This window comes from Halictus rubicundus, chromosome 3 (genome assembly GCF_050948215.1).
Source record: "Halictus rubicundus isolate RS-2024b chromosome 3, iyHalRubi1_principal, whole genome shotgun sequence".
Lineage (NCBI taxonomy): Eukaryota > Metazoa > Arthropoda > Insecta > Hymenoptera > Halictidae > Halictus > Halictus rubicundus.
The window spans coordinates 20,516,556-20,539,895 of NC_135151.1; the positions used below are offsets into that span (position 1 = coordinate 20,516,556).

Consider the following 23,340-nt stretch of genomic DNA (forward strand, 5'->3'; position numbering starts at 1 on the left):
GAATTTCTTTGCGTTCGTTCGAGCCTGTCAGAAAACCCACTTTCGAGCGAAGGAGAAAAAGAAAATAAAATAGAAAAAAAATCTTGTGTTAAAAAAATAAATCTTGTGTTTATGGTCCACTCACCTTCCCAATATTATTATGTACATTATAATTTCATCATGTTCGTGCACCCTAGTATTTGCAGGAAGTAGAATAAGTAGGTAGCAATCAGACGGATCAGCTGATTCCTATCTAGCAGGCGGATTCGCTGAATTGTCAAACTCAATTTGCAAGCCTGCCTATACAAAATTTGAAGCACTCATTACCGTCTTGCATTATTAAAGAACCCATACAAATTGCATAATTATTTTATTGGCTTGCAAAATTCTGTAATAACAATGCATGTGTTTACATTTCTAAATTCATTCTATTCTTACATTTAATCAATTCAACGTGTACTTTAATGTTCATGTAATTTTGGATATATGCAATTTCCGTTCTCCCAAGGGTGACAGTACTTTTTATCAATTTTTGTGATAATGAATGTTGTGATAATGAATTTGAAAATGAATGTTTATTTCGATCCTTGGTTACAAGTCTAATCTGTAAAGTCTGTAGTCTTGGAATTTTCCAAAAATTCGAAAACGCGTGGTCTTTTTGTCCGGGGCTGTACCCAACGGGACTCCTTTTTCCGCCACAAAGCTGCCTCAAAGCCGTACGTTTTCGGAGGGTAGCATGGTCGACGCGTCGACGGTGCGCGCTCGAATTAATCGAGTTGTTCGGGTTTTTCGGTTCTCGCTGACCAACTCGGTAGAACTTTTATTGCACTGTACAGCTGGAGCACTGTGCGACATTTGAGATTCCTGTACTATTTCATTGACACACCTGGCGACCAAGAAAACAGTCCGAACAATGGAAAACTAAAATTGTGAGATCTCGTGTGTGAGGCAATAGTTTTCTATTGTACAGTATGTATAAAAATTATATGTCACGACCACCATAGCGTGATTCTAGATCGGTGGAAATCTGTTAAAAAAATGCACCGCAAAGTTCACCTTGACCTTGGAAATCAAGGTCGAAGTGTCGAAAAATTTTCTTTCATCGCATCCTATAGTACTCATCACTCAAATTTTTCGATACTTTGACCTTAAGTTTCGAGGTCAAAATGAATTTTGCGGCGCATTTTTTTCACAGATCTCCACCGATCCGGTGGTGTAGAATCACTATAATTTTTATACACCCTGTACAGTAGTTAACACTAAACCTACCGAGCATGAAGAGTATCTAGTAAATATTCTTTTACAAAACTGGCAACCATAAATGTATTGAGATTGTCTCTAATTTTCAATGTAACAAATGCTTGGACAAGGATTCCGCTATTTTCCATAAATGAATTTTTACAGTTTCAATAATTGTAAAATATGAAACCGGTCATTTTGACCGTGGTGAGTTTACTGTTAAGGAGATGGCAAACGATTACCAAGCCCTTACAAAGAAGGCAAAATATTTCTTTCATGCGTTCGATAATTTCAGTAATTAATTGAAAATTTGTATCTCGGCTCCAAAGGCTCAAACAATACTAGTGAAATTCTGATTGAAATCTCCAGTGCCAGATAATATTACAAAGTGAAAGGTCGAAGGTCCCATCGCTTAAGTACTGCTTCATTATTTTTCCCTCGAAACTGGTCTATGGGAACATGAGCATACAGAGTTTATGCTCTCCATCGGGAACATGAAAAATTCATTAAACATTTAAAGGAGTAACTTTATCGCGCGAGACACTTGGATACGCGCGACGAGTGCATAATATTCGCAGTCTACTTACGCCGAAAGCGCACTCCGCGCACGCAGCAAATTAACACGTTTTCACAGGCGTAAAAACATCCTTGCTCCGCAGGATTCGACACCGTTCTTTAACGCGTAAGAGCGAACATAAAAAGGATCGAGGAAAGGAAGTCAATGAGACGGAGGAAGAGAGTGGTTGCGGGAACGTTTCTTGTATTTTTTTTTTTTTTTTTTTTTTTCTTTACAAACATAAACGCACCGGGGCAGTCGAAAAAGGACAGTATTGAAAAAATATTGAAATCCTTAACGAGACGGGTTGCGACGTTAAGCGGAAATAATGTATAAAACTCGCGGCGAGCTGTCGCGTATAATTAGGGAAATCACCGAGCGCAAATGCAGTCGGCCTGAATGTAGGTTAATTGGTTTTCGCGTGGCTATATACATTCTATCGAGGAAATATCGGGGACCCTTCGCTCGTGCATAGCGGCCCGTGTTTAGCGACAATTTTTAACGATCACTTTCAAGCGTTCGGGTGGTGGAGGGGTGGGGGTGGGGGGCGGGGTGAGGGGTGGTGGCTCAACTTGTGTCGTTTAATTGATACGGAAACGAGATACAGTGGCAGCCGGCCGAAGGAGGGTTACTCCGAATCGAATCGGCCTCGCGAACCATGCGGATTAATTGGTTCTCCTGTGGAGCGGCCGCCGAGCGTCGCGGGTTCCCGAATGATACACAGAATGTTCGAAAATGATTCAACAAATTCCAGCCGAACGTTCTATCAGCACCATTTGACGCTAACCGATTCGCGTAGTGTTTCGTTTGAAATTGAAACGACTCGTGAAACCGGTTACAAAAAATATTCTAGCGGATCCGATTCCTACTTTAATTGATCGTAATCGAGCGAAGAATTTCGTGTCAGACACACAACGACATAATCACATAACTTCGAACGCTTTAATCACTCTTCACGCTTGTAATTGAAACCGAGTACGGTAAAGTCTTGATCCATGGCGAACGGAGCTACACGATCTTAGTCAGTTCGCCTATCCCCTCCACTGGGCGGTATACCCCATTGTTACCCCATGAATACCCTATTACTAATCCAGTTACAAAATTTCTTTATTTTTCAATATTTGTTTACCGGACTTTCGCTAACTTGTCTATGGTATTTTTCTTATTAAAATGACACTAATCACGATATATAATTTGAACTGTATTTAGTGGTTTAGTTGACGGTATGTAATGCTCCTTCAGCCACGTGGTCACAAGAAAAGAGTAGTCCTACACGATCTATGTCATAACACGGACCCGAGGATTCGGCTTGGATCGAGACTTTACTGTAAATACAGAAACGAGAAAACTCTACTTAGGCTTGTAAATTGGTATAGAAATAAATTAGGATAAAATGTGAAATTGTACTGTATCACAAAATGGAGTCGAAAGTTGGAGCTCGCGTCATTGTTGGTTGGTGCGACGTTTCATAGTTAGGTAACAGACGGAGGTGGGTCATTTCCAACCAATTATAAAATATTGTCAAGTCAATTGATCAAGAGTTCGTGTACATTGCATTGAGTTCAGTACTAGATTTTCTCTGGAATTGAATTTCAACTGCGATCCAATTTAATTTTCATAATATAAACGTCCCAACTTCCGGAACAATGCGCAAGGCTTGATAGGATTTATACGAAAAGCAACTTTTCAATAACCCGGTTAAATCGGCTGTCAATTTTCGACAAATAAACACAGTATAATTCAAACACAAAAGTGTATTAGTTTGTTTAGCGTAACTGTAAAAATCTAACGAACTAAAATATGACATACACTAATAATATAATTATATCACTAGATAATTATGATCACTGATCTAATCTAGCAACGATTAAACCGATCAATGATTACGATTACCGTGATTACTTTCGGTAATCAATTACCAAAGCAATCACAAAATAATCGATTACGATGTCCATGTAACTGTGAAAATGTAACGAACTAAAATATGCTATGCAAAAACGATTACAGATAATTATGATCACTGATCTAATCTAGCAACGATTAAACCGATCAATGATTACGATTACCGTGATTACCGTCGGTAATCAATTACCAAATCAATCACAAAATAATCGATTACGATGTGCATGTAACTGTAAAAATGTAACGAACTAAAATATGCTATGCACAAATGATTACAGACAATTATGATCACTGATCTATTCTAGTAATTATCAAACCGATCAATGATTACGATTACGGTGATTACTTTCGGTAATCAATTACCAAAGTGATCACAAAATAATCGATTACGATGTCCATGTAACTGTCAAAATGTAACGAACTAAAATATGCTATGCACAAATGATTACAGATAATCATGATTACTAATGAATTCTAGCAACGATTAAACCGATCAATGATTACGATTACCGTGATTAGTTTCGGTAATGAATTACCAAAGCAATCACAAAATAATCGATTACGATGTCCACGTAACTGTAAAAATGTAACGAACTAAAATATGCTATGCACAAATGATTACATATAATCATGATTACTAATGAATTCTAGTAATTATTAAACCGATCAATGATTACGATTACGGTGATTACTTTCGGTAATCAATTACCAAAGTGATCACAAAATAATCGATTACGATGTCCACGTAACTGTAAAAATGTAACGAACTAAAATATGCTATGCACAAATGATTACATATAATCATGATTACTAATGAATTCTAGTAATTATTAAACCGATCAATGATTACGATTACGGTGATTACTTTCGGTAATCAATTACCAAAGCGATCACAAAATAATCGATTACGATGTCCACGTAACTGTAAAAATGTAACGAACTAAAATATGCTATGCACAAATGATTACATATAATCATGATTACTAATGAATTCTAGTAATTATTAAACCGATCAATGATTACGATTACCGTGATTAGTTTCGGTAATGAATTACCAAAGTAATCACAAAATAATCGATTACCAGCCAACTCCGGTCTACAGAGATTCACCGCAACCTGTCAAGCATGATTCGCAAGAAACGTAATTTCATTCGCGAGCAGCGCCGCGATATCAACGCGGGATTAATTGATTTTTACATGGCATCGTTTACGGCGCCTCTTAGCGTGCGCGGGGCGCCCTTTCATGGCTTGCTTCCGTTCGCGTTCAACCAACTGAACGAAAGCTTCGCAACGCTCCGGGAACGATGTATGGGGAAACACGGCTAGGATATGAACGTGTGCGCGCGCGTAAAATTCGAATATGCCACGGCCGGAAGGATGGGAGTACATGCTCTAGGTGTGTATGCGTCCCTGTGTGCTCGAGAGAGTGGAGAGGGAAAGAGAGAGAGAGAGTGAGAGAGAGAGAGAGAGAGAGAGAAAGAGAGAGAGAGAGGGACAGAGAGAGAACACGGGCCTCTGTCTACAGGAACGAACCCATATTTCCCGACCAGATCAATGTTAATTCACTTAGCATAAATTGCGGGCGAGAAGGTGAGCGACGACGGTAGCAGCTGCGCCAAGTTTCCTACCACGCTGCAAAATCTTGCCGCGCGTCCGCTAACCAGACGCAGCTCTTCTCTCTCTCTCTCTCTCTCTCTCTCTCTCTCTCTCTCTCTCTCTCTCTCTCTCTCTCTCTCTCTCTGCGAGCGAGCGATAGCATCGCGATCGATCGTGTTACTCGCGTCGGAGGCATCAACGTTCCTCCGCCCGCTGGAAAATCAACCGGCGATAGGCGGCTTGATCAATTGAAACTCTGGCGCAATCGGAGCGGAACAGTCCCCCACGGTGATTGGTTTTAAAACAGTCGCTACACGACTGAGTTACGGGCAATAATTGAACACTTCGCCGCGATAATTGTAAGAAGAAAAATGAACCCCAGCTATCACCGAACTGGGATCGCGAACCACGTCGAAGACTCGCCGACGCGCACCGAGGTATTCGGCCCCGAGAAACTGGCCGAAATGCGAAAAGTTTGTCTAAAACGAAATATTATTGTTCGTTAAGAACCATTTATGACTTCTGAAAATTTGCAAAAAAGTGCTAGAGTATGAAACTAGACAGAATTTAATGCGATGATTATTTACTCCGCACCTGCGAAGAATACCACCACCGAAAACAAGATTTTGATTCCACTTTCTTAAAATTCGTCTACAAAAATTGCAAATTGTACAATGATCATGCAACGGGTCTAGATACGGGTCTCCTTCTCCCGTATCGGTCGTTGAGTCTCCGAGTTACTTAAATCTCCGTCTCCCATAAAATTCGAAGGTCGCCCGAGCCGTCTAATTTAAGATTCAGATAACACCGCGATTTTACGAGGGTTTCGCGTGGTAATTACCGCAAAAAATTTCAGTCCACCAGCGAATGCTGACGCATCGAATAGCCTCCCGACGACCGGCCAGGCAACGGGCACACGAACTCCGGCCGCCGTTAATGCGCGAGTCAGCATTGTTATTGCATTTTGTTTCTTCCGGTGGGAACCGGGACCGGCTCGATACGTTTAATTGACGCAACAACAACAGAACCGGCCGGTGCTCCGACAACCGGCGGGCAACGCGACGGTGCGTCGATATTAAAATAAGCGGGCACGGCAGCGGCAAGCATTTTTGCAATTTCCTGGGCTTTGTGCGCGGCCGTCCCGACGACCTTCCGCTTCTCCATTTAACTTCAGCCCCGACGATAACGGTATGACAGGGCCCGAACGAGAAACCAACTTACAAAGCGTCCCCCGTTTGTACCCTCCACTTTAACTATTGGACGCGATAGTTCCCTGGAAGACCTTTTACGACGGAATACAAAGCCGTTAACGCCATCTTGTAATATACGATAGCACACGCAGCCTTGGTACCTGTGTCGCGAGCAGGCCGGAGAACCGGAACGAAATCGCCAGCTTATACTCCATGTTGTAATCTAGCTTCCTCGCTCCAACCCCCTTCCCCCTCCCCGTGTTTTTCCAGGGAGTAAGCAATACCGCCGTGATTAAGTGGCGCACACGCGAGTAAGCTTTATTGCTGCTGGCGGGTTCTGCGGAAATTAAGCATAAAGCAGACGCGAAATCAACTGGCCTGCCAGAATCCCAAGAAAATGGTGAGATCGTTGTGACGCATCTATTGTATTAGGGGGGCCCGCAAGTAATCAATTATTTTGAAATGTAAAACAAACTTTGTAGTAAATTCAAGTTTTTGTTTCTTAATTTATTATATTACACCAGCAGCAAACCTCCTGAACCAACGTTGACACTTGTTGACCTTCGATACATCTCCATAAACATTACAAATTCCCTTTGTTGTTACATTAAATGCCGCATGAAAATGAAAAAGTATGCAATGGCGAACATGATCCTCGGTAGGTACGGAAGCCGCCATTTTATTACAGGGTTGTAAAGAAAATTATACTCTTTAGAATATTTTGAACACAGGCTGCTTTACCGAAAACTGTAAAAGAATGACGTGTTTCCTCTTCAACGATCGGTACAGAACTAAAGGCGAAACAAATTCTTTGCAAATAATTCATTACTTACGTGTACCCCTAATAGAATAGTAATTCCAATGACACACTTTATAATTCTTGTCTTACTTCAATTAGCTGTACACGGGAATCTGATAGAACTACGATAATAATAACTGCGGTGTGCAAAAATATATATTGTTATTGTGTGAGAAGTCCCAATCCCAAAGTAGAGAATGTCGTTGTTATTCAGCCAGTGACATTTAAAAATACTTGATTGACGAATTTCAGTGTTGTTCTGCCAGTTAATTAACGTGCTGAAATGTATTCTGCAGTATTTACACAGCATTTTAACGTTTCATCCGATTTTTTATCGTACGTTGAAATGTAAATATTTAATGTTTAGTGAATTACCTTGCCTGCGGGAAAACCTGGTGGCAAGAGATTTGCACAAATGTTGAAGAGAAACGCGAGACCTTTATTTTTGATTTCTGTTCAACGCGTTCGCTACCAGCATCATGTACACACGCGCGCAATCGTAATTGCATGCTTTTCGTAAAGAAAGTCAAAGTTTGGGGGCCTTGTATGTTTCATCCGACAATGCGGTTTTGATGGAGTGTTACATTATAATTATGTTATAATTGCTGGTACCGAACGTGATGAGCTTAATAAGCTAAAACTGTTACGAAATTGTTTTTACGTAATTAAAATAGGTTAGTACGATAAATCAACAACATACATTGAAATAAGTATTTATTAAAATAATTCAAAACAACTTTGCTCCTCAGTTTTAAAATAACAGAAATAGAAGCTTTACAAACATTATATTTAATTCGTTCTTTAATAGTCGTCGAAAAATCTTGTTTTCCCGTGAGCCAAATAATATTTTCGAAAAAAGGTCACTTATTTCTTGATCCCGTAACGTGATGTTTTACTAACAGGAAAAGTTCTTTGGTCACCCAGTTTGCCCCACGCTCCCTATATTCAGCGGCTGTTAAAATTCATGTCAGCGCGATTAACACATTGAACGACACTGGGGTCACCAGTGACTAGCGCTATGGAATTACTTAAAAACGACTGCCGTAAAATTAATGCCACAATATTAATGCCAATATTGCAGGTCATTGAATATCAATTTATTAATGCTGATATTAGCTAGATTATAGTATAAGGTGAAAGAACTTCATTGTCAAGTAGTTGACAATTGCTACTAGTAAAACTTCTCTTATAATTCTTCTTTACGAATAAAATATTCAACGTGCTACGGTATAAACAGAAATAATCAGAGAAAATTGGAGGATACAAAATGGCCCCCAAATCCACATTCACTTTCGTAATAATTGGACTGCGGACTTTTATGTACGTATTCTTTTCAACTCTCAGAAACTGTTAAAGGTGGGAAGGCATTTTCATTTAGTCCTCGTGTGCTGCAATTAATGGCGACAATTTTTATTTTGCATAAATATCCGCAGTCCAGTAATGATATACAGGATGTAAAAATGGATGAAAACATAATCCTGCAACATTGTTTCGGTTGACGCTTCGTATTCGAGAAAAGATCGAATTTGTAAATTCATGTCCGATCATGGCCGACCGATTCTACTTCCCACGACTCAAAAGCGGACCGTCGATCAGAAAAATATTATTCATTCTTATTCACATATTTTTGCAAATGGTTACCGTACCACCCGCCTCGGGACATCCCGTATAACTACACAAAATTGTTCAATCATCAAACGTTCTCGATTTCAGAATTTCAGTACAAGCGACAGTATCGCTAGAGTACAGTAAAAGTAGCGGTACAGTGGAGTAAAGTAAAATAATCCCCGACGAACAGACCAAGAATATGACGTTTGTACAAACACAGAGGAACCAATAATTCTTAAACGCTGTACACAAGTCAAACCGCTCAGACGGCGAACCGGCGGGCAAAACAGCGTCGCGCGCAATTAGTCGCGACGATCAAACGCCCCGGGACTCGTTTCCGTTTTTAAAGAATCGTCGATCGTCCGGGGGGGCCGCTTACATTCGCCGTAATTAATTTTAAATCGAGTACGCGCGCACCGGCACGTTAATAGCGTCTACATTGGCGCGGCTGCCGCACGGAAATTACCGAATATCGGAAATCCAACGGGGACGATGATGGCGCGCAATTTGCGCATTTCCGTTCTGCGGCTGGACAGAGAGAGAGAGAGAGCGAGAGAGACAGAGAGAGAGAGAGGAGGTGGAGCAGGAGAGCGGTATCTGTGCGAGATCACCGAGCACGCGGCGCGGAATTAATATCGCAGCGACCCGTTATTATTTACATGCCGGAATAAAATGACGGCAATAATAATAATACGGGAGACTGGGCCGATTAAATCGGCCCGGTCCGCGCATCGATGGGGATATTAAAACAATACGTTCGCCGCGGCTCGTTTCCCCGTCGACTGAGCGCCGCGCCGGCGAGGACGCTCTGCATTTAAATAATCGAACGGGCTCCACCGTTCCGGGTTGTTTCACGGTGGAATAAGCTGCGGTTAAGGATCAAGCATCGCGATGTCACGCGTTACAGAACCCCGGCCGGACGAACCGACGCGGTCGCCGCGTACCACGCGTCGCGACGCGTCGCGCCGAGTCGGGTCGATTCCGCGAGTTTAACAGCCTTTTAACGGGCTCGTGTTACTTTTAATCAACCCGGTCAAACATTATCTCCCGATAGACAGGATTACACAACGGAAATTGCTTCATGCACGCGCAAACAGCGGTTCGCGCAACGAGGACGCGCCCCGCGAATCGCCGATCGCGGCGCGACGCTGCGAATCACGATCCACGTTCGATCCGAAATCGATCCTCGCGGTCACAACCGAAGGCGGACGTTGCCGATGTGCACGCGCTGCGCTACGCGCGCACGCGATATAACGATTCGATCGACCGATGCGCACCGACCACCCTCGCTCTCACCACCTCCCCCTGCCCCTCCCCCGTCGACGACAAATGAGATAGACGGGCACGCGTGGCCGGGTCCCTGTGTGACAGTGAGCGTATTGATCGTGGTTTCTTTTGTGCCTTGAGAAACGATACGGATGCGGTTGAAAGATAGACGCACGTGAAATGAAGGGAGAAAAAAAAATGGAGGTTGGCATGGGGCGAGGTAGGCAGAGAAAAAGAAAGCGAGAGAGAGGGGGGGGGTGGAGAAGGAGGCGAAACGCAAGACACAGTCATAGGAAACGAGTGGATGGAGAGAGAAGTCGAGCTTTTACGGTGATTACTCGTCGTCGCGGCTGCATCCGCGCGCATTGCATCGGAAATGATTTCGCGCCCAATTAAACCATAGGAAACTCAACCCTCCCTCGGTACTAGAAGGAGGATGGCGGTAGTAGTCACCCCCTCTGGTGCACTTATACTCTTGACGCACCCTACGGTTCTGCCTCGTTCTCCACCTGCCATCCTCTCTCACACTCTCTCTCTCTCTCTCTCTCTCGCTCTTAGCTGGTTCTCTTCCCTCTGTCTTCCTCCCGGCGTTTCGCTCCTCTTCCTTGTACAGGCTCGGCCAAAGACTTTTCAGCTGCCACGGAGCTGCTCGCAGCCGCGTCGACACGCGACGTAAATTAATTTTTTTACCGGCGGGAAAAACTGCCGTTCGAGCACGGGAAAGCGGAACGAATGGCCGCGCGCGGAAAACCAAGGCGGAGCGGAGCGGAGCAGTGCGGAGAGAGAGAAAAAAATCAGCCGATACGCCGCGGTGGTAAGTGTGCGAGGTCTCATCGAGTGTTCGTTAACGAGTGCCGTGGCAGAGCGGAGCAGAGCGAAGCGGAACGAAGCGGAGCAGAGCGGAGCAGAGCGGAGGCAGTCGTCACACGAGTTCCGGTGCACGCCGGTCCTCCCGGAAGGCGGATCGTCCCTCTCGATACGCTCGTTACCGGATGAGAGACGATGCTTTTCCTCCAGCAGTGTCGTCGTAGTCGCCGTCCTCGTCCTTGACGCTGTCGTCGTCGTCGGCGTCGTTGTCGTCGTCGTCGTTTCGCTGCTGGTTGCACTCGAAATTCGTCGAGCATTGCCTGCTCGAAACGGCCGAGCAACTCCACCGCCGAGGCCGAAACGAAAAAAGAGGAGGAGGAGCAGCAGCGGCGGCGCGCGTTGAGGGAAACGCCGAGCGGGTTCAAAGAACTTCTCCCGCCTCGGCGCGGTTCACGACAGATACTCGCACGCGGCGTGTAAACGAAAAATCCGGCGCGCACCCGTTTGCCCCCTGGGCTTTGCTCCAAAAAGGGAAGGCGCAAAGAGGTGCGACAAGCGCCGCACCAGGATCAAAAGCGACACCTTCCTAACCAAAGTACGCCCGTCGCTGCTTGAACAACACCAATAAATTAAAACGCGAATCTGCCCCGTCCCTTTATGTCCTCGGCGACGGGCTGTATCGAGGCCCGATGCTTACGGAGCCCCCAGCCGCTGAATATACATGGATCATATACATATATAATGTGTAGTTCGGGTTTCGAATTAGCGTCCGGTGGCATTGTTTGAAGAGAAAATTTGATGGTCTATCGCTCAGCTGGATTATTCAGTTCCAAACGTTTTTGTGGTCCATCTATTTTCCTTATCGTCGAGCTACTTCCGCGGGGAAATTATTTTGCAGTATTATTTAGACGATATGTGAACTGAAAATATGTTAATTTATTTTTTTATGTAATTGGTTGGTGCATCGCTGAGCTGGATTATACAGTTGCAAACATTTTTGTGGTCAATCTATTTTTCTTCTTCAAGCAACTTCCAGAGGGAAATTATTTTGCAATATTATTTACAAGATATATGAACTGAAAATATGTTAATTTAATTTTTTGTATAATTATTTGGTCCGTCGCTGAGTTGGATTATACAGTTCCAAACATTTTTATGGTCAATCTATTTTTCTTCCCATCGAGCAACTTCAACTTCCAGGGGGAAATTATTTTGCAATATTATTTAGACGATATATGAACTGAAAATATGTTAATTAATTTTTTTATGTAATTAGTTTGTGCATCTTTGAGCTGGATTGTACAGTTCCAAACATTTTTGTGGTCAATCTATTTTTCTTCTCATCGAGCAACTTCCACAGGGAAATTATTTTGCAATATTATTTACACGATTTATGAAGTCAGAATATATTAATTTATTTCTTTATATAATTAGTTGGTGCATCATTGTCCCGTACTAGTAGATGTTAAATTATTTTCTATGAGTTGATGATACAATGTTTGATGATCATACAACAAGTCCAAGTGATTTTATGGAACACGTTTAAAATAGGAGATAAAATCACAAAAATTGCTTCGAAGCACTTTGAAAGATTTTTGTAAAAAATAAATTTTCCCCGAAAAGCGTCAAACACTTTCTCGCTGGCAATATTTTACACGCATAAGCTGAAACACCGTTTTGCAACCTACATTGAAAAAGTGCTGATTAGACTGCGGTTCTCGGTGCAAAATAAAAGCTGTTTAAATCAGCATGAAACGGGAAGTTGGTTAAACTTTACCTCGGGAAACCAGAAATTTTTAACCTTTCTTTATGTAATCCTGTAGATTTTGGCGAGAAAATACCGAAAATCAAAGTTTCAATCCTAGGAGATCGCTAGTTCAAAAGTTAGGGTAAGGGACCCAATTACTGCGGGGGTATCAATTACTTTGCGTAAATTAATTATACTTCTTTTTAAAGCATAATGAATATTAAAAAAGACATATTAAAATTAATTAATATAGAAATTATACATCTCTTTTTCAATATTCATTATGCTTTAAAAATAAGTGTAATTAACATAATCACAGTAATTGATACCCCCACAGTAATGGGGTTCTTATCCTATGCGTCTGTAAAAATGTGCGGTTTTTACCGTTTTTGTAAGGGCGCTGCCATGTTGGTGGTGACCGTCGCGCAGCTCCCTAACCTATCAAAAACGCTGAAAATCGCTCATCTTTACACACGCATAACTTTCGAACTAGTGATCTCCTAGGCGTCAACCTTGGATTTTCGGAATGTTCTCGCCAAAACCTACAGAATTACATAAAAAGAAGTAAAAAATTCCTGGTTTCCCGAGGTAAAGTTCAGCTCGGAAATCAAATAAAAATGCATCTCCTCTTACAATTCCTTACAATTAGTATTAAACCAATCCACTTTTGCCCTAAGTGCATAAATTCCGTGCTCTAATGACGACGTTGCAAACGAAATATACCTGCACTCCATTAATTTCATTGCGGTTCTGCAGGGGCAACTGGCCGGACAGAAAAAGCTGAAACAGTGGCTCAATTAGTAATAATTTCAAAGCAATGCCGAAACGATGCTACCCCTGGAAAAGAGTCGGCAACGTGGGGTTGAGGCGGGAGGGTTGGGTGGCAGGATAATCACGCGCGTTTCGTTCACGTTGCCCGGCCGATGGTGCCGGTAACAGAGATCGTGCTGGTCAAAAGGTTAAAACGAGCTGTATTCACGGACGGACAATGAGAAAGCCGATCCCCGGGTCATTCGGGGGGCTGAATAGGAGGGGTAGACGGTGGATGGGGGTACGAAGGAAGATCAGCGATCCACGATTCACGGAATTTGTTATCGAGGATACATGGAAAAACAGAGACCGACGCGACGGTAGAGGGGCGGGGGGAGGGGGTGGGGGGCGGCCGCTAAAGTGCGCGGAAATTGCAGGGGTTTGTACTCGAAAATGCAAACTTTTCTCGTTAACAATTAAACCGCTGTTCGCAGTGTTGGTTTCGACGGACCACGGGGAACAGGGAAAGATGAGCGGAAAAAAATCGGCGAGGGAAACGAAAAAAGAAGCGAACTCCCGGGTGGGCGGGGTGAGCAGAAATTACGGGCGCATCGTGAACGAGGAGGATGCCGATGACAACAAGGACGAAGAGGACGTCGAGAACAACAAGGACCACCGGGGGACGAGGAAGACGACTACGACGCAGCATGCCTAAGTGACTCGACGACTGGGTTGGCTTGTTAATTATCGACTCGGAGCCGGTAGGGGTGTAACAGAAACGCTCGGCGACAGGGTAGCTTGCCGGTTCCCAACCTAATCACTTTTCCTTTTTCCATCCTCGTGGCGGGGCCCTTGCTTCCGACGCGTTTCACGTCATCTGCAAAACTTCCTGTTTGCCTGACGATGTCGTCGCGTAGTGGCCAGGATCGGCGTTCCAGGGGGGAAAACAGGTTGTATCCTTAATCCATCTGTCTTCCGTTTGTTTTGCTAACGAGAAATATTTTTCATCTGCGCTGTAACGTCTCGATATACAGCCGATCCAAAAAGTACTCGGTTCATAATAATTGTTTTTCCCAACCTCGAACATTTATAAAGGGTGACCTGACATTTTAAATCGCGCGCTGGTGTTCGTTATTGTGACGTGATAACCAACTTTTTATGGAATCGATTGAACTGCACGGACTTGGAAGACATGCAGTCGACTTGGTGCTAACCAAGGTTTACCATGGTTAGGGTTAGGTTTTATAGGGTTAGGGTTAGTTTTCGATGGTTAGGGTTAGGTTTTAGAGGGTTAGGGTTAGGTTTTCCATGGTTGGGGTTAGGTTTTATAGGGGTAGGGTTAGGTTTTAGAGGTTAGGGTTGGGTTTTCTATGGTTACCGTTAGGTTTTATGGTTAGGGTTAGGTTTTAGAGGGTTAGGGTTAGGTCTTCCATGGTTGGGGTTAGGTTTTAGAGGGTTAGGGTTAGCTTGCACGGACTTGGAAACAATGCAGTTACTGCAGACGAAGTTTCCTGGTCGTGTTATCTCGCGCCGCGGCAATGTGAATCGGCCTCCAAGATCCTGCGATTTGACGCCATTGGACTTTTTTCTTTGGGGTTTTCCGAAAGGAAAAACGTACGCCAATGATCCACAGACCATTCCGGGGCTGAAGGAAGCAATTGGACGCAGCATTACTGAAATTAGTCCGCAATTATGCCAAAATGTAATCGAAAATTTCGTCGAAAGGTTGAACGTTTGCAAACAGGAACGAGGCGGTCGATCTGGCCGACGACTAGGCGACGGTCGTCGACATCGTTCGCGTCCCCAGACGTCTCCAGATACGTCTCCGGTGTGCCAGCAGACAGGTGAAGCGTCGCCGCGGCGCAGCGCAACGGTCCAACCCGTTCGCTCAGCCGTACGAGCACAATGACTTTAACTAGTTAACAAGCACGGAACCGACGATGAGCTCAGACGTGTACCTTTGCATACGGAACGTGTCAGAAATCGGAACAGTGGGGGGTCGGCACCCTCGCAAGGGGGTGCGCCCGCTCCGGGGGAGGATCCGGAGCGCTGTGATTCGATTTTATCTTAATTCGTTTCCCAAACCCGCCGGAAACGTCGATATTATAAATATCGGGATTTCCCCGAGGAAAGGAATAATTCGCGATCGCGTCTGAAGTATATCGGAACCTGTCACGATGCCAATCGGAAATTAATGTAGACTTTAGGATTAAATGCGATAGACGGGAGTACCTGGTTTAACGTTCGATTTACCGAGCGCTAAAAGCGACTGTTTTACATAACTTCATAAAAATAACAAGAACGTATCTATCCAAATTGACAGCCGTTCTTTTCATAATGTATACCCGAAGAAATAAAGTTGACTGACAGATAAATTTAATTGACATTATCATATATTTATACCGATATTCTCTTTACTGTTGTCTATAACAATATGGCCAATTTATCCTTTTTATGTAAATATTACAATCTAATTTAGAGGAATTCTTATACTAATACTAACTGAGGGGAATTGAGAGGAATTCTTATACTAATACTAACTGAGGGGAATTGAGAGGAATTCTTATACTAATATTTATTACTAATTGATAAGATTAATTAAAATTATTATATATTTATACCAATGTTGCCTTTAGTGTTATCTACAATATCCTCTTTATCCTTTTTATGTAAATATTAAAATCTAATTTTACTGCAATTCTTATACTAATACTAACTGAGGGGAATTGAGAGGACTCCTCATACGAATATTTATTACTAATTGATAAAATTAATTAAAATTATTATATATTTATACCAATGTTGCCTTTAGTGTTATCTACAATATCCTCTTTATCCTTTTTATGTAAATATTAAAATCTAATTTTACTGCAATTCTTATACTAATACTAACTGAGGGGAATTGAGAGGACTCCTCATACGAATATTTATTACTAATTGATAAAATTAATTTAAATTATTATATATTTATACCAATATTGTCCTTAGTGTTATCTACAATATCCTCTTTATCCTTTTTATGTAAATATTAAAATCTAATTTACAGGAATTCTTATAATAATTTAATTTTAAATTTTCCTCGCGGATGCATGTTTACAGCCTCAATTATCGTATAATAAAAATATTACGACCCGTCATTTTGACGTGAAGTTAGTGTTAAATACAGTGAATTCTCGATCTATGTCAACAACACGGGTCCTGCCAGCGTCGTGAATCGTCCAGGAGACATAACCGAGCCGTGTTATGTTTACACTCCTCGGCGTCCGAGGCCTCACTGTTTGAGAACGTCGGTTGAAAATGTGAAATAAAATTCTTTCATTTGAGAGCTCGTTCATGAGAGAATTAAATTTAAATGTTTGTTCGGAACACGTGTACTTGACTGAATTACAAATACGGATGATGTACAGGAAATTATCTTTTATGCGAGAACCATTTTTCACCATATTCTGGCGGTTAAATTCTGTAATTAAATTTTTAAATTAGTTTTCCATGAAAAGGAGGTTACAAACGAGAAAGTGCCGCTCTACATTTTTTGCTTATTTTTCCAAGTACAACAACTTACAATTTATTATAAATACCTCCTCATTGTTAGTTAAAAACCAATCAACTGCACGCGCACTCTACAGATTTTCGAATTCAATTTTGTCGAAAAATAGCTTGAAATGAGAAAATTTCGTTCTATTCATATGAAATCTCTTTTCTGATTACTCTGCGATTTTCAGTACAAATTAAACAGTTTAATTTAAAATAATCAAAATAGCGAGTAAAGGAATGAATCATGAAAATATTCGAAAATTGTGTTCACGAGTTTGTGTCACTGAAAATTAGAACAAAGAACACTCAACATTCAGCGTATTATTGTTCACGAATAAAGCAAGTATCTAATTAGTTATTTAAGTAGTTAAGTATTTTCATTGTACCGTAAAATACAGCAAAGTTTTAAAAGTGTTTGTGTCCATAAATCTATGACCGTCACTGTATTCGCAAGTAGGTAATGTGTTAAGCATATCGAATCTTATTTTCACGGAACATGTAGAATTTTCAACAAAGTTATGTCAGTTTGAAGTGACCGGGTCAAATGCGGAGAAACTTTCAACGTGACCTATAATACAGAGAGACGGGCACAGTTCCCTTGTATGTGGCAGTACATACGATCACATATGTGCTTTTAGCTTTCATTATGGTAGCCAATTGTTCGTAATGCTCGGTGCTCTTCCCAAGATTGTTTCGTGCCACATCTCCGCATCATCTAAGCCATAATGCCACGTCACCGTGACGTATAGAAATCGATAAAACCACGAAACTAAACATACTCGCATAAACGGAGAAAACACTCATCTCTCTATTTTATGCCCTCTGTATTCCTCCTCTCGTTTATATCCATTCAACCATGTACACATTTTACTTTAACCCTGTAATAAACTTACGTAACTTTGAAGTCACATGTTTCATTTTATTTAATGTAACATTCTATTGTTCCATCGCCTCTCTGTAATCGAAGAAGTTCTTACTGTGATTTTGTCGTTTCTTCGTCTTATCATTTATTCTTCAAACCATCTTCGGGGTGTACACATTTTGTTCAGCCACGAATAAAATTAGAGGATTGATCTGATTTACAAAGACCTGATTCCAAATATCCAGATTTAAAGGACTGACGTAGAAAGACTTTTCAATATTCATGACACTGAATGAGAATATTAGAATAACAAATTACAAGGATTTTGGATATTGATAGCCTGTAGGAGTTTAAATTCTTCTACTTGTCCAACGTCAGATAAAATGTCGAGTGAAGTGTATATACATTACCAAATAACTATGATAAAATGTACGCAATTATAAAAGTTAAAATTAATCAAACTCATTTTCTCACGACGTCAATTAATTCTAAATTGGAAACCTCAGTTTGACGCTTAAACTTTTCAGATATTAAAGGAAACAGACAAAAAATTCACTTATACCACTAAACAGCTAAAAAAATTATAGGAAATATTCGATATTGTTGATAATGATCTTATGTTAAATTTTTAGCAACTTTCGTATACTCTAGTGATAAAAACATGCTAGTAAGAGACCCATAAATTCGATAAAAACATATTTCCACATGGACCACTTAATGGACCATGTAATAAATTATATTTTATAATACCCTACAGCAATTTTGATGCAATATTTCCGTTTAAATAGCTGTATTGGTTGGGTGAAGTTAAGTGGAAAGAATCTATTTCTCCGCCTATAGTGGATCCAAAAAGTGATTGAACACTAATTGTCTGATTTGAAAAAAATGACTGAACTTCACTTTCTGGGACCAAAAATTTTTTACTTGTTTTTAGATAATCATATAGATCTTGACAAGAACATACCAGAAATCGAAGTTTTATTGCGAGGAATTCCTACGCTTAAAATCGCTCAACTTTATACACACATAACTTTTAATCCAGTGAATTCCTCACGTTAAAACATCCATTTTTGGGATTTATTTGTCAAGATCTATACGATTATCTAAAAACAAGTTAAAAATTCTTGGTCCCATAAGGTGAAATTTAACAAAAAAGAAAAAATAGAAAATAGGAAAGTGGAAAAATAGAAAATATCTTAGAAGAAAGTGAGTAATGTTCTTCGAAAGGAGGAGCTGCAAGCTCTAAAAATTTTTCAAATTTATTTCTGTACCATTGTTCAGGAAATTACCACAGGGTTAAGCAGCGATAATTTTTCCAGAATCGGAAATTCAGTGTTCGAATACTTTCGCAATTCACTGTAACAATTCGGAACAATAAACGAACAACTAACCCATTAAATCTATTCGATTAAACGGGGCTTTCCATAAATTTTCATAATTTCGTCCGGCGGATGATGGGGGAATCGGTCGCGTCGAAATGTCTTTATTTTCGCAGAACGTGTCCGGCACGGTCTAATTAATACGGATGCAGGAGGGTAAACACGTCCGAAGGTCCAATCCCAAAGTTTACGGTTCCGGCTCGTAAACTTGAGCAGAGCGCACACAGTTGCCCGGGTGTGCGCACGGGGCTGCATTAAATGTTGGTACGCAAACTAATGTGTCTCGCGTGATGTCCATTTACGGACTCCGGGCGTAATTGCTCGTTCCGTCAATTTACAGCCGTGAATTCAACGCGGACATTACGATTTTCCGTACGCAAAGTATACGGGCCGCTCACAAACAAAATAGTTGCGGAACCGCATGAATAAACTGTCGAGTGGCTGCGCGCGGTACGTTATTAACAAAGTGTGTAGCGCGGGGGGGGGGGATGGAGGAGGATGAGACGGGCGCGAAAACTTCGTCAAAACCGGCGCGGCGGCAGCCCCCGGTGTAAATTCGCTAAACTATATTTCCGTGACTTCTTCGTTGCGCCGAAGTAATTGAAAAGCTGCAGCGGAGAAAAACGTTTAAGCTGCCGGGCTCCGAGATATCCGGGGGATGAACGTTGAACACAACTGGAAGAATCCTCCCAGCCGGAAACCCGGAACTTCTCGACTACACGAATATCTCCGATTTCGAAGACTGCGATAAACAAAATTTCACTTCGCTCGGTTCAACTTCAACTGTTTCGCTACGCAATGTCAGATCCAACGGATTCAAACTAAACAATTCCCAGCCGTTCGTATTGTGCGGAACTTCTTATTTGTACACAGCAGCCCGTCGAAAGTATAAAACTGGATCTCTCTCTCTCTCTGTTTGTCTTAACGAAGGAGGATATCTCCACCCTGCACAAGTTTAATAAAGCCCATACACCGAGATGGAATAATTCAACTACTGACACCACAGATTTTATTATATCGCTGTAAAATAATATTACCCTGTTTTATTAATCATCAAGTCCGGGCGCATAACTGCTACAACCCCTGCGCATATACATACGCAGGGTGTTAAAAAGGGGTCTAAGATTTTATCGTACTTTCCGAGTCTTTTACTTCCAGTATTATTTTTTTACTCCCTTAATAAGAACTCCGAGTCACTGAAGTCGCGGATCCTCCCTTTTTAATGGCCCACGTACTAACTTCTAATAAACTTCAGGATTAAAATATGTGTGTATTGTTACTAACAAAGAATCCACCTTTTCAAATTCATTTTTGCTGTTTAATAAAGAATTATCTCTGAAGCAAATTTTTCTTTTCCAAATATTATACAATTAAAATACTGTTAATTCCAAATATCAATTACTTTTCCTCGAAATAATCAAATTTTACACACGGTAAATAATAGTAACGAGAATCTAGATGTTAACTGTAGAAAACTACAAGACGGTTCCATTCGAGCAGCTAAATAATTAAAGTTAATTAATGCAGGCGGTGTGTGTACGTACAATTTGTCGACCAAATCGTGGGACGCGTCAGGTGAATGTTGTTAATTAAAAACGCGGATCCCGTAACTTGGTGCGCGTTGTTATTCAGAGCTGGCTGTGCTCTTGAAATTGGATACGATAAATTGCTTGGAACAACGCGTGTGTCCCGGCCGCGCGGGCGCGGCCGTCGCGGCGACGTATTATTAATACCGCTCGAATGTAAGTACGTGATTAGCATTATCAGGCCGCGGTTCCCGCGTTGCCTATTGAGTATTCCGCTTATTGTCCTAGACGTCATAACCGTGACACGCGGGTTTAATCGCCTTTGTCGCGACGTGAAAGCCTAACACTGTGCTCCAATATATTTCAATGCCTTCCCAATAATTCCGCGCCGCGGAGAATGCGGAGAAGCTGTACGGCGAAAGCGTCGCCCGAGCGTCTTCGATATTACAAGAACGGGCACACGCGTTCGCCGGAGAAAGGAAACGGAAATTGGGCTGGATCAATACGTCACTTGCGCGCAGCGCTGCAATTAGCGAACGGATTCTACTGGAAAAATTGTGTCGGGCACGGAATTTTACGCTAGAACCACCCAGCACTAAACATCTATGATATACAGGCTGATCGGTAACTGGTGATACAAACGAAAAGGTGATTCTACGCAAAAAATCAAATTTTTGCTTAACTTCACCTTTGCGACCCAGAAATTTTTAACTATTCTTTATATAATCCTGTCGATTTTGACGAGAGGATTCCGAAAATCCATGTTTTAATGTTAGGAATTCACTGGTTCAAAAGTTATACGTGTGTAAAGTTGAGCGATTTTAAGCGTTTCTGACAGGTAAGGGCGCCGCCATATTTGTATGTACTCGAAGATCGCCCAATGAGCGAAGCAGTAACTGGTGGTACAAACGCGAAGAGGATCTACGCAAAAAATAAACTTAGAATAAAATTTTGGCTTAACTTCACCTTGGCAACGCAGAAATTTTTAACTATTCTTTATATAATCCTGTAGATTTTGTCGACAATATTCTAATGATCCATGTTTTAATGATAGGTATTCACTGGTTCTAAAGTTATATGTGTGTAAAGTTGAAAGGTTTTAAGCGTCTCTGACAGGTAAGGGCGCCGCCATATTTGTATGGTCTCAGACATCGTCCAATGAGAGGAGCAGTAACTGGTGGTACAAACAAAATTTTGGCTTAACTTCACCTTGGCATCGCAGAAATTTTTAACTATTCTTTATATAATCCTGTAGATTTTGTCGACAATATTCTAATGATCTACGTTTTAATGATAGGTATTCACTGGTTCAAAAGTTATATGTGTAAAGTTGAGCGATTTTAAGCGTTTCTGACAGGTAAGGGCGCCGCCATATTTGTATGTACTCAGACATCGTCCAATGAGCGGAGCCGCGAGGAGGTTGGCCATAAACTATGAAAGTATATGGTTTGAATGCGTGTGCCATCGGCGATACACGCGGCACGGAACGTGTTAATCGAGCTGCAAACTTCCACGTATAAAATGAATGATCGTCGCCGTACTGACACCTGCAGTAGTGTCGGATTTACAATTTTTTGGAAAAAGTTAGTTCTGAACTTCGGACTCGATTAAAATGTTTAACAAAACTTTTAACTGAAACGGTGTATACAAAACGGAGGTATTGAAAAACTTTTTTCACTGAAGCATCGAGTTCTACAACCTGAATGTAACATGCGCATGTACTGAATGAAACACGTTGTTTTCAATTGAGTTTTTAAATGATCGATGCAAAGCGTATTTACACATACTTTTATAAACAACATGCCGACATAAACAAACTGTTTTTATGACAATTTCACATTGATAATAAAAAAAAACAAATACGAAGATAAAGGGACGAGCTGCATTTACTTTAATACGCATTTGTTAAGCGAAAGTACAGTATTCTTTTCACAAAAATTAAATCCACTGCGCAGATTTGGAACTCTATGAGATTGTAATACAGCAGCACAAAATTAAGCTTATAAATATTACTAAGAAATAACAAAATTTTGACACCATATGACCCAAAGGGACATTATTCCTTAGTTGGTTTTCATTGGGTCTCTGACGACCAATAGCAGTTTAGTTTATTGATTTTGCGATCGCAAGGCAATTAGAAAACCTCCTGCGCGTTTTTCGCATACGGTATAGCTTCATTTGTTATTTAATATCAACTCTGTTTCAAATCCTGAGCATTAGATTATATTCACGGAAAAATCGTACACCGTTTGACTTCAATAAAAAATTCTCGGAACAACTAAATTGGTGCAACTGCGAATTTATAACCACCTTTGGAGTCTTTTAATTGTAATGCCACACCTAGCAGCGGTTATGAATAGCAATCCAATTTGGTATACAAAAATTGCGTTAAACGAAACCCGTGTCAAACTCAGCGATCCGCAGGGACGCATTCTTCCCCCTGCCGCGGTCCGGGCAACTGGAATTCATTCTCTTTTCACTTACCTATGCGTTTTTAATTACAGCCCCGGCCTCGAGTAGTTTAAACGCGGCGAATAGCGCGCGGGCGGCGTTGATGAATTTTCAAAATTGCAACGCGCTTAAATTTAATTGCTTTAATG

General features: G+C 41.4%; 1 protein-coding gene across 1 annotated transcript in view; it reads right to left on the bottom strand.

Annotated features, from left to right (window-relative positions):
- LOC143352924 (cell adhesion molecule Dscam2) overlaps positions 1-23,340 on the bottom strand; it is a 332,337-nt gene that overhangs the window by 229,223 nt on the left and 79,774 nt on the right. The window lies entirely within an intron of this gene.